This window comes from Petaurus breviceps, unplaced genomic scaffold (genome assembly GCF_028583685.1).
Source record: "Petaurus breviceps papuanus isolate PSGF00001 unplaced genomic scaffold, PetGlider_PUasm1.0 90667, whole genome shotgun sequence".
In the NCBI taxonomy this organism is placed as follows: domain Eukaryota; kingdom Metazoa; phylum Chordata; class Mammalia; order Diprotodontia; family Petauridae; genus Petaurus; species Petaurus breviceps.
In genome coordinates, this window is record NW_027187302.1 from 6,337,796 (window position 1) to 6,350,431 (window position 12,636).

General features: G+C 38.2%; 1 pseudogene; it reads left to right on the forward strand.

Annotated features, from left to right (window-relative positions):
- Window positions 1-2,648: 2,648 nt before the first annotated feature.
- Window positions 2,649-12,367, forward strand: LOC138143873 (ruvB-like 1; annotated as a pseudogene).
- Window positions 12,368-12,636: the final 269 nt, after the last annotated feature.

Genomic DNA, 12,636 nt, shown 5'->3' on the forward strand with positions numbered 1-12,636 from the left:
CACTCTTCTAAGAGCATGTAACTATGGGCCCACCACCATGAGGGGTCTTGGGCGTTTAAGAGTGCCACGTCCATCTTTACTAATAAACATGCTAGCCTTATTATAAATTACCAGAAATTATGTCTCTTGAACCTCTTAAAAGGAAACAGGGAACTGGACCCCATGATTTGGAGTCCCTTCCATCATTCCCAATTGGAGTCCCTTCCATCATTCCCAATTCTCTTAGAAGGTTCTAGTGTGATTGATGGAATCTAATAAGAAAGAAACCATGAGAAAGCAATTTGCTTTTCTAATTTGTCCTTTTCTATATTTGAGACATGATACTTGATCTTCACTATTGAGAAATTATCTTTTTCAATATTTTTTTCAAAACTCCTATCTATCAGATCCACATACAAGTTTGGACAAGTCAGAGGGAGACCCTGTCTGACTTAATGGAAATCCTGAATCAGAGTATTTTTTAAAAGTCCAGCTTTATTACATTAAAGTACATACTATCAGTCAAACTGGGCTAATAATGGTGCCTAGCAGATTTCCTTGGGGAAACTGCTTTAATGAATAGATAAGACTGTGTAATTAGCATATCAATTGTATGTAAATTATGCTTTTAATAGGCTTAGAATTGTTCTTTTAAGGAATTTAAACAATTTCCCCCATAAGCTTAAATCATTAATTTACTCAGAAAACCTTTCTTCTTAGGTGATTCAAAGGTAAACTTTGCCAAGGCCACTGTCCAAATTCCAAATAACTGGAGATTGAATTTATGAGGTTTTAATCCATTTTTAGTCCTTGCCATTTAGAAGGGGGGGAGCATAAAATTGTCAATCTGGAGTAGTGAGAACTTTCTGAGAATAATATTACTGAAATAGCATTGAGTTTTGACAATTTGAAACAAAAAAGAACCCTATTATTATTACTGGCAGTTGGATTGGATTTTTTTTTAATGGAAAAGAAAACAAGACAGAAATGGCTTTAAGGAAAAAGGGGTAATTTAATTTTTTTTAAGGTAGAATTGCCCAGATATTTCCTATATAAACCAAACAAGACAGGAAAAGGGCTTTCAACCTAAATGCATGCTAGAAACAGATTTCTCAAAACTGTATTGGATTTATACTTCATCAACATCAGCTCTCACTGCCATTTCCTAAATGCTCTTGATTTGTGCAGAGAAATAAATAATATGAATATGAGTGGTGTCACAAGGAGAAAATACAATAGATTTTTTTTAAGGATGAATACAAAAACTAGAAATAAAAGAAAAGAGCTTTGTGCTATAGTAAAGAAAATATTGGACTGGGAAGCAATAGACCAGTATTCTGCTGTATTCTTTCTACTACCTAGCCTTGTGACCTTGGACAAGTCACTTAACCTTAATGAGACCTCATTAGCCTTATCTATGAAGTGAAGGAAATGGGCTAGATGTTTTCTAAGGCTGTTTCCAATGTACAAGTTATAATTCTGCCCCAAACTCCTACCTCTCCTTGTTTTTTCCATCTCCTAAGAGAGAGGATGATTCAAGGTAAATAACTGAATTTTGGGGTCACATGACCTAGGCTCATATCCTAACTCTGTCACTTACTATCTGTGCAACCTAAGACATTTCACATCCCTTCTCTGGTCTTATTTTTTAGCCTGTAAAATGCTGCTCCCTATATGTTATTGTTAGGGGAGGAATATCGCCTCTCCTAGTTCATAAAATGGCTAACTGCAGTCAAATATACATATATATATATATACATATATATGTATGTATTTACCACAATGCAGAAATTACAGAGGTAAAAGCCTAGACTTTTTTATTATGCTTAAGCATAGGTTCAGGTCTCAGAGAAAACCTGATCATTAGGATTCTAACCAGGCTTTTATAGGCAAAATTATATCAGAATTACAGGGAAATAATTCTTTTACATACTGCAATCTTGCACAAACATTCTTCTTGAAACACAAAAGTAAGAGAAAAGATAGATCTATGATTCCATACTTCCTTCAATGTCATGAAAGTTGAACAAACTTAAGCAGAGTCATAAACTAGGAGGTGAAGTAGATTGAACACTGGTGTGGAATCGGGAATCATGAGTTCAAATCTGGTCTCAGAAACGTATTAGCTGTGTGACCCTGAGCAAGTCACTTAACCCTGTTTAGCTCAGTTCTTCATCTGTAAAATGAGCTGGAGAAGGAAATGGCAAAATCACTCCAATATCTTTGCCAAGAAAACCCCAAATGCAGTGACAAAGAGTCAGATGTGACTGAAACAACCAAATAATCTCATATTTCCCCTATGGTAACAAACCTTGTCAAAGAAACTCTAGGTAAATTAATCAAGCTACAGATTAAATTGTATTTAGAGTATTCACAAATAGGGTGATTGAGGAGGAGGATTTAAATATTGCCAAGAAGTTAGGAACAGTTGAGATTCTTTCTCTGATTTCTTTTTTGAGGAATGTTTAAAGCTCTAAGCATATTTTTATATCCCATGGGATAGGTCTTGGTCAGGTGAGGCTAATATTAACACAAACTTTTAGTTATCCAAAATTTGCAGGAGGAATGGCCCAGAGTCATGAATAATAAAAATAAATCCAAATATCTAAGGTCCTTTCCAACTCTAAAATCATATGATAAATTACTAGGAATTCTCTCTGATTTCTAACATGGCAGCCCTAGGACAAATTAATCAGCAGATTTTGCCACAAAGTAGAGCTATAATTAAATCTTTCAAGAGGAATACAAGATCATGGATCTAGAGTTAGAAGAAAACTGCAAGGTAATCTAGTCTAACAATTTCATTTTATAGATGATGATGCTAAATCTCATAGAAATTTGCTCAAGGCCCCTCTGGTCCAGGAACATGACCCAAACCTAGGTCCTTGACTCCAAATTCAGTGCTACAATTTGAAAAACATATCAATTTTAACTAAATTTAAAATGAAAAAAAAAAAGCAATTGTGGTATATTACTATTAAACTAACATGTATTAATTATTTATTACATGCAAAGTAGTGTTTTGATTTCCAAGTGGTACTAATTCAATCATTTAAAAATGACCACATGTTTTAGGAATCATAGTTGTGTTGATTTCTTCATTTAGTGGTGAAAGGGACTCCAGAAACCATATTATTCAATACCCCCCATACCCCTATCTTATAGATGAGGAAACCAAAGACCAATGAGATTAAGGACTTGTCCAAAGTCACACAAGCGATAAGTAGAAAAGCCAGGATTGGAATCCTGGTACACCAACTCCAAACAAAATAGTTTTTCCATTGTACCACATCACCTCTCAAATATTTTAAATGACCTTCTGTGAATTAATTCATATAGTTTCAAAGTAAGAAGACAACCTAGGGATTCTTGACCTGGGTACCAGGATTTATTTTTAAAATATATATATTAATAATTATATTTCAATATAATTGTTTCTTTTGTTGTCCTATGTGTTGTGTGCATTAAAAAAATGTTATTCTGAGTACAGATCCATAGACTTCACCAGTAATACACATTGACTGTGATGTTTGTATTTCTGCCACAGCCAAGAAATTGCATTCTAAATGCAGGCCAATCTTTCTCCTTAGAGCAGGCATTCAGGGAGTACCTCTCAGTGTTCTAGAATGTTTGAGAAACAGAAGTAAAGCGTCAATAAAGGAAAAAGGAATATGAGACAGGTGGGGAACCTGGACCTTTTCAGAAAGTTGGAGTGTGAAAAGAACTAGAGAAAGAGAAGGAAGAAGATGGCTATATGGTTAGAGCTCAAACTAATTTTAGGTTCTTCACCAAAAGGAGACTATCAAAAGGGACCATGGCACAAAAAGGGTTAAGGATATCTTAGCAGGTTCACAACATAACTGGTTACCCTCCATATACCACTACTGATCAGTTGTCATCCTGCCCCTGGAGGCTCTGTGTATGTTAGTCAATGTATCTATCATTTGGTGAGTTAGAGAGGCAAGAATGGCCTGTGTCCCTTCAGCATATGTAAAATGTTCGAAGGGCCAATGGCAGTTGGCCAGCTGAGAAGGGGAAATCTAGTGGAGGAAGGAGATGAGATGCTCCCACATCCTGAGGCAGCACTTAGTCCCCATTCTCTTCCACCCTCATGATGATTTTGTTCAAGGTATTGATGTGTTCAGCAAAACTATTTAAAAAAAAATTTTTTTACACTATTGATTTACTGTTGTAGCCCTTTCCTCCATCAGTATGTAAGGTGCCTACTGAAAAGTTCTTGCTTTCTCCAGATCTATGGTCCCTCCATAGCTACCGCCTTTTTATATACATACTGTATATAGATGGGGGCTTGGAAACAGTAAGAAATGAAGGAAAAGAAAGTCTTGTTTCTTCCATTGCAGATTCTTAGCATTATGGAATTGATAAAGTAGCTCAGTGGGAGAATGGGGGAAAGGGTGCAAATAGAAGGAAAGGAAGAAGTCAGAGATGTCCAGGCATATGGCACTTAGCCAAGGTATTGAACCAGCAAAACAAATCTATCCATGGCAGATGCAGGAAATATGTTACAAGCTGAAACTACCTTAGGTCAACACGATTCTTCCATTTAGGTAATCAGGTTGATTTGGAGAGACTTGAGTCACTCTATCTACTGATGAAGTAATCCTAGACCAGTGTGATTACATTAGAGTTGTATCTGAGTGGACCAGAATACCTGGTCATTTTCTTACCCAGGGCCCAGCCCACTCCCTTCTCAGAATAACGTTTTAAAATGAATAAAATTAAAAACATAGGATTTTAAAGGAAATCAATTATATTGCAATAGTTATATTTTCTAAATTCATAGATGCCAGGTTAAAAACCCTCCCATAGAAGCAAGTGCTTGACTCCCTCTAGTTCTGCTGTCCCAATAGAATGAAAGTTTCAAGGGTATCATTTAAGAAACTGTTTCAGAGTCCAGACACAGTTAGCTCCATATGAGAGGAAAGGGTGAATAATGCTGGACATTCAGATTGAGAAGCCACAAAATGTGAGTTAATCCTTGTCCATCATTCTCACCATGGCCAACAGGGGCCTAGATGGTGTCACCATGGACCACTCATGAGGAACAGGTGGAAATGAAAGTTGATTAAGGTCTCTCAGTTCTCATCTGGTAAAATAGGATTGCCACAGATTAAATCCTACTAGCTGATTTCATATAGCTGAAACTTCTATTACTTTTCATCCATTCATTCATTTATTGATTGATTTATTCATTTATTTATTCATTCGTTCATTTAAATTCAAGTTCAGCAGCCATTCATGAGCTCTTCCCTACTGCTGAGCTGCATAGAAACTTTGACCTATTTTGTTTCTGACCTGCACCAGTTCACCCTTCCTTAGGCAGCCTGATCTCCCCCTGCTCTCAGGAGCTGACTGTATTGGTGTCAAACTTAGTGAAGATACTCAATTAGCATCAGCCCTACTGCAATTTTGGACTCCCAAGCTCATGTGATCCAATACCCATGGTCTCCCCAATAGCAGGAATAACAGGCATGAACCACCACTCCAAGTCTTTTCTTTTTAAATAATAACAATATTGGATTTAGATCTTTTATGTACATTGCTCCCTAATCATCAGAAAGACTTAATATGCTTGTTCAGGAATGAAATCCATTTGGTTCCTCAAATTTATTATTGTTTTCAATTTCACTCAGAAACTAGAAAGTTCAATTACCCCTTTGTAGTCTGAAAAATAATTCTGATCTTTCAGTCTATAATTTTTCTGTCAGTAAGCTGTCTATGCCTTAGTCAGCCCTCTTTATGTGCCCAAAGCTTGCTCCCTCCTGCCTTAGCTTTTGGGGGATCATCCTGTATCTAGAACTTATCTATGCTTGGAACCCTCCAAGCTAGAAATTTTCAGCTTCCTATCTGACCGGCACCTGACTTCCTAGCTGACTGCCTATAACCCCAGAAGTGAAAAACCAATCAAACCCACCTGTTTTGTTGGCAGGACTTCTTGGAACTGGCAAGATATGCCTACCCCTGACTACTGCACAAGAATTGGGTAGAAGGTCCCCTTCTGTCCCATGGTGGGAAGTAAAGTCTATTTGACAGAAATTAAGAAGTTCTAATGGAAAACTTCAGAATGGCAATTGGTCTGAGGATGAAGGCAACCAAGGAAGTTTATGAAGGTGAAGTCATAGAGTTAACTCCACGTACAACTGAAAACCCTATAGGTGGATATGGCAAAACCATCAATCACGTAACTACAGGACTTAGAACAGCAAAAAGAATCAAACACTTGAAACCAGATACCAGTATCTTTGAAAGTTTGCAAAGAGTGAGAGGAGACCAGATATATGATATACATAGAAGCAAACAGTGGTGCAGTGGAGAGGCAAGGTAGATATGATACCTGTGCTACTGAATTCGACCTTGAAGCAGAAAAACGTGTTCCCTTGTCAAAGGGTGATGTGAAAAGGAAGAAAGAGAGGAAGGGAGGAAGGGAGGAAGGGAGGAAGGAAGGAAGGAAGGAAGGAAGGAAGGAAGGAAGGAAGGAAGGAAGGAAGGAAGGAAGGAAGGAAGGAAGGAAGGAAGGAAGGAAGGAAGGAAGGGAAAAGAAATTATTCAGGCTGTGCCCTCCGTAATTTGGCCCCAGAATGGTGAGGATATCTTTTCCATGATGGGACATTTAATGAAGCCAAAGACAGAAATCACAGACAAGATGTGAAGGGAGATTAACAAGGTGGTCAACAAGTACACTGACCTAGGCATAGCTGAGTTGGTGTCTGGCATACTATTTATAGACAAGATGCACATGTTGGTTACTGAATGCTTCACCTATTTGCACTGCACCTTGGAGTCCCCCATCACTGCATCATCATTTTTGTTTCCAGTTGGACAACTGTGTCATCAGGAGTACTGAGGATGTGATCTCTCCTCTTGGAATTCCCCTTGACCTTCTTCATCTACACCATGCTTTACACCCCGCAAGAAATGAAATAGATAATAAAAATCAAGGCCAGACTGAAGGGATTAATATCAGTGAGGAAACATTGAACCACCTGGGAGAAATTGGTACCAAGACAACATTAAGATATTCAGTGCAGCTCCTGACCCCAGCCAACCTGCAGGCAAAGATCAATGGGAAAGACAGTATCAAGAAGGAACATGTGGAAGAAATTAATCAACTTTTATGATGCCAAATCTTCAGCCCAAATCCTAGCTGATCAACAATTTATATAAATATGTAAAGTAAAATGATGGTGGCATTTTGTCCCTTTCAGTTGAAATAGAAAGACACCAAGAATGTTTCCTGACCTGCTAAAACAACAAAGATGTAAGGATGGATATTCCTAGAGCAGAGAAACCTCTGGACTTAATGTCTGCATTCCAAGTCATGAGTAGTTAGTTATATTATCAGTTTTGTGTGAAATTATTAATTTAAAATTACCATATCTTCTCCTATAGTTGCTGTGTTTCAAATGTCACCTGGAATATCTTCTAATAAATTTTTTTAGTTTAAAATTTTTTGTTGTTGTTTTAAAAAAAAAAACTCCCTGCAAAGTACCTGAGCTGTTTTAATGCATGGAATGAAAAAAGACCCAGAAATTCCAGTAAAATCTTGGTGTAAACATGTATCAAGTCCCAGGAACAGCCTCTTATTAAACCATCATGGACTGTCATTCCTAAGGCTCCCCAGTAACATCTCTAGTAGTATCCCTTTCATGCCCTCCCCCATCTGCCTCTGGAAGTGTTGATTCCAGACCCAGTTTGGGAAGTGGATGTTTCTCTATGACAATAGATTGAGGGCTGGAAGGGACAGGCATCTTATAAGCCATTGAGTCTGAACTACTCTTTTTACAGAGAAGAAAAAATGAATTTGAGAGAAATAAAGTCATTTGCCAAGATCACACAACCAGTAAGCGTCTGCAACATGTTTTCTAGCTCACTTTTCTTGACTCCAAATTCAATGTCCTATCCACTATACCACACTGTCTCTTCTTTCCTTTTCGTCCCTGCTTCACCTTTAATTCTCCCTTAGTGTGGCATCTCTTTGGTGTTGAGTTGTTTCAGTCATGTCTGACTTTCTTGGACACCATTTAGGGTTTTCCTGGTAAAGACACTGGAGTGCTTTGCCATTTCCTTCTCCAGCTCATTGTATAGTTGAAGAAACTGAGCAAACAGGGTTAACTGATTTGCCCAGGGTCACACAGTTAGTAAGTGTCTGAGGCCAGATTTGAACTCAGATCCTCCTAACTCCAAGGCCAGAGCTCTATCCACTTTACCACCTAATTGCCCTGGAATCAATTTAGCTACCTGGTATTTCCCTCTTTAAAAAAAAAAATCTGGACCTCTGATTTCTGTGGTATAGGGAACTCCCAGTGAGGAAATTCCCTCTACAAATGCAGATCTATAACTATTCTATAATTTAGAATCTTAGTTTCCTTAGGCCCTGAAAAGTTAAATGACTTGCCCAGGGTCACACAGCTGTTATATATCAGAAGGGAAACTTGAACTCAGGGCTTCCTCATTCCAAGATCAGGTTTCTATCTCTACTTAATGCTGTTTCTTGTGGCCTAAAAACAATTTTTTAAGGGCCTACTGCTGTTAGCATTGACTGCCTCATCTAATTATTCTGCAAAACTCCTTTTAGTCTTAGCAATTGACCCCAAAATACCATTGCATGGGTGTCTATCTGTCTTTATTAATCTTCTTTTGATTAAAAAAATATTGATATCTCTTATTTTTATCACATCCATTTCTTAATATATCCTATTCCTTTCCCCTGCCCAGTGAATCATTCCTTATAAATAAAAGAAGAAAAAAGAAAGGGGGAAAAAGTAATTTAGCAAAAACAGCCAACACATCAGCTGTGTCTGGCAGTATATATAATATTACAATTGTCTGAAAATATATACAATATTCCACAATCTAAATATACTTTCTATATCCTATAACACCTGGATAAGTGACCGTAACATACTAGGTATTCAATAACAGCTTATGGAAAGAATGAATGGACATCTAAGCTAACCATCTTACAACCCTAATAACTTTGTCTAAAATGCCCCTTTTATTGTGACTTGCTGACTCAGTGAAAGATAGATTTTGTTTAATTTCATAAGAAAAATTCAGTGAAGACACCCAGCCCACTCCACTGCAAATGCTGCATTTTAAACCAAATATAACTTTCTCTTTGCTAAGTGGAACCCACCTTCCCACTCTCACTAACTGAAAATGTTAGCTTGTTAGCCTCCCTAGAGTTATGCTTCTTTCTGTCAATGATGTTATGATAACAACATTAGACATGGCAAAAGATCAGAGGGTGCTCCCATAAGCACAAGCATTTAGTAAGTCTGTTCTTAAACCTGATTTTGATGTGCTGAAGTGTAGGAGAATTGATTTTATATGTGACCTGACTGTGTTTTTAAAATTGCAGAGCACTGAATTAGGGAAAAGGGGGTGGTGTTAAGGGAGAGAGAGTGATGGATTTTGGGGTCATATGCAATAGCAGCTAGGTGGTGCAGTGGATAGAACACTGGCTTGGAATCAGAAAGATTCATCTTCATGGGTTCAAATCTGGCCTCAGACACCTACCAGCTGTGTAACCCTAGGAAAGTCACTTAATCCTGTTTGCCTCAGTTTCCTCATCTGTAAAATGAGCTGGAGAAGGAAATGGCAAACCACTCTGATATCTTTGACAAAAAAAAAAAACCAAGTCAGGTCACGAAGAGTCTGTCATGATGGAAATAATTCAACAACAATGAGATAGAACAAAGGGTAAGGAGGAAAATTGAAGGCTTTAGACTGACAAAGTTGAAAAATCCTATCACAGGATCATAGATCTGGAGCTAGAATTGACCCATCTAATAAAATCCCCTGATTTTATAGATAAATAAGAAAAAGAGAAAATTTCTCTATCCCTATTTCTCCTCCATTCTCCCTCAGCAAGCCATTGGGTAAAATCCCAAGTACCCACTCAGGTAGACTGTTTTGAAACAGATTTCTATGTTCAGCCTTTTCCTTTAAGCTGTCCAGATAAGGATTTGTTTGTTTGTTGCTATGCAAACCTCCAGAAGTCAGATTTTTGCTTTGGGCTTTCATATAGTCCCCTCATGTGAAACTGAAAGAAAATAAAAACCTGGAAGATGTGGGAAGGGTAAAAATAAAATAAAATAAAATAAAATAAAATAAAATAAAATAAAATAAAATAAAATAAAATAAAAGAGATAAGCTAGAGATTTCATATTCAGTGAACAAAACTCTTGTTTTCATTGACTGCAAGGTTTTGTTCAGTTTCATAGATCAGGACTCTGGTCTGTACATTGGGGTTTCAAGGAAGACTGCACTTATAAATTAGTAAAATGTGTGAGTCATTCCAAAGTTTCTTTTCATCCAAGATTCAGCTTCCAGCCTAGCAGAACGTTGCAGCAGCTGTCCTAAAGGCAGCCCGCCCGTCATTAAAACACCATCACTAGGATTCAGTCTGCTTTAGGATGAAGTTATGGAGTTTCTGCTCATCAATATATTAACTTCCCACTTTTTCAACTTTGGATTGAATTTCTATCAACCCAAAGAAACACCTGAGAGAGTATAAGTGTCTCTGTGTGTGCTGGTGACAGGGAAAACACACAGGTTGATGGGTCCTGAGGGAAAGCCTGCCAAAGGGTTACAGGACAGATAGTTCCCTAAAATCCAGATCAAAGTCTAACCTTAGCCCTCCTGTGCTTGAGATATTTTGGAGATGTGAAATATTCCCGTGTGCAGCAGGTTTCCAGAAATACAATGAAGCTGACTGGTAGCACCAAAGGAAAGAAGGAAAATTAAGTAGGACTGCAGAATTCAGTGAAAAGCATTACAAATAGGGGTACTCCAACGAGAAGTGAGGTATTTCTGTGGATATAAATTAACCTCCCAGATCATAGGGTTCATTAGGCAAAGTTAGCCAAAAGACAAAACAGGGCCTACGAAGAAAGACATCATTAAGCAATTCAGTCTTGCATAGATTTTTTTTGGGGGGGGTGGGAGGTTGAAGGTGAGGGGGATGTGGGCAATGAACCAAGTTTCCAAACAATTTAATTATAGACCTAAATCATACTTGATGATCAAATCAAGTGGAATAGGAGAAACCAATGCATTTCATGTTTTGTGCCTGAATTGGAATAAGCGTATTATTTCATTCTCGCTTGTCTTTGTTGCTTGAGTTACAAAGAGGCACTGGTTGGATCCATGTGTGAGATAGTTTCCCTTTTTTTGTCCATTTTTTTAAAGCTGTCAAAGGGCTATCACCAAGAAAAATGTAGCTAGAGTCCCACTGAAGCTTGAAACCTGTTAAATGTGAGTGCAAAGTGACATGCTACTTCAGGGCCCCATGGAAGGGGGAGGCAGCCAGAGTGGTTTGAAGTCTATCTTCTCAGAGATTATGGAACAGCAGCAGGGGATAACGAAAGAGCTTCCTCTGAGACATAGGAGATTGGCAGTTCTGGGTTTTTGTGCAATCAATATTGTTTATGGATTGCTTCTGACACGACGACGCCAATTTAAAAACACTCACACACATACACATGAGAATTTGGGGGAAATTACCCAAATGCTTAAATCCTTCCCGGGGGCAATGGTTTTCAATAGGAGGATTTTTTTTCATGAGAAATTCATGCAGTGAATACATTTTAAAAATAATAATAATCTGGCTGCCTCCCCGAACAATAGCATGTCCATATTGACTGCTTAGATTGAAAAGAGGGTCCTTATTTGGAACGTGTGTGAAATTAGGCCATCGGAAAAGAAACAAGACAAAGGATGCCCAGAACAGTTGCAACGAGCCCCTCATGCCGTCTAGTTGCTGACAATGCCTGGGAAATAAGAGGCTTCCATATACAGCCAAGAAACCTACACCAGAATGATGAACACAAAGAGACAGACAAAGCCCAGCATGGAAATGAACGATAAGCAGAGATCTGTAGCCATCAGGAAGGAGAGAAGAGGAGGCAGCTGCAGAGACAGGAGGCCGGAAAAGATAGAGAATCAGGCTGCAAATAAATGCAATGATGGTAAGGAAGATGAGAGAGCTGAAATTAGCGAGCTGTATTCCATTGCTATTAGGTTTCACTGTGCTCTCTCCTCTGGATATTGACTGCTGATAAACAAGACTAATTTCAGGATTGAAGCTATATTACTTTTCTGAAACAGACAGAGGAGGAGGGGACCAGTTATAGCAGAGTTGAAGTTTGGTAAAAAAAAAAAAACAACATTTCTGAAACTGGAGTAAACAAGAAGGGCTACATTTTCAAAAACAAAAGAAGCTCAGCACTTGTGAAAAAAGTCCATCCCACCCACACCCTGGCAGGCTCCAAAGATGTAGGCCCGACTTGTTGGAAAGCAGTATCTTAAGGGAGAATGCCACTCACAGTCATCGCAGCCATCAATATCACCACTGGGCATATAAAGCTGCATCCCACAGCCAGGGACCTCAAGACACTTTAGCTCACTCTTCTGGCATTGGAGTCATTCCTGCCACTCCTAGAAGTCAATCCATTCCTTGGGCGAGTCACTTAACCCCAATTGCCTTCCAAAAAGAAAAAAAAAATCAATCCATATCTGAAAAGTTAGTGACACTTATTATGAGAAGAAAGGACAAAATAGTCAATAAATATTTATTAAGCACCTATTATGTACCAGTTACTGTGCTAAGCACCAGGAGATACAAGTAAGAAA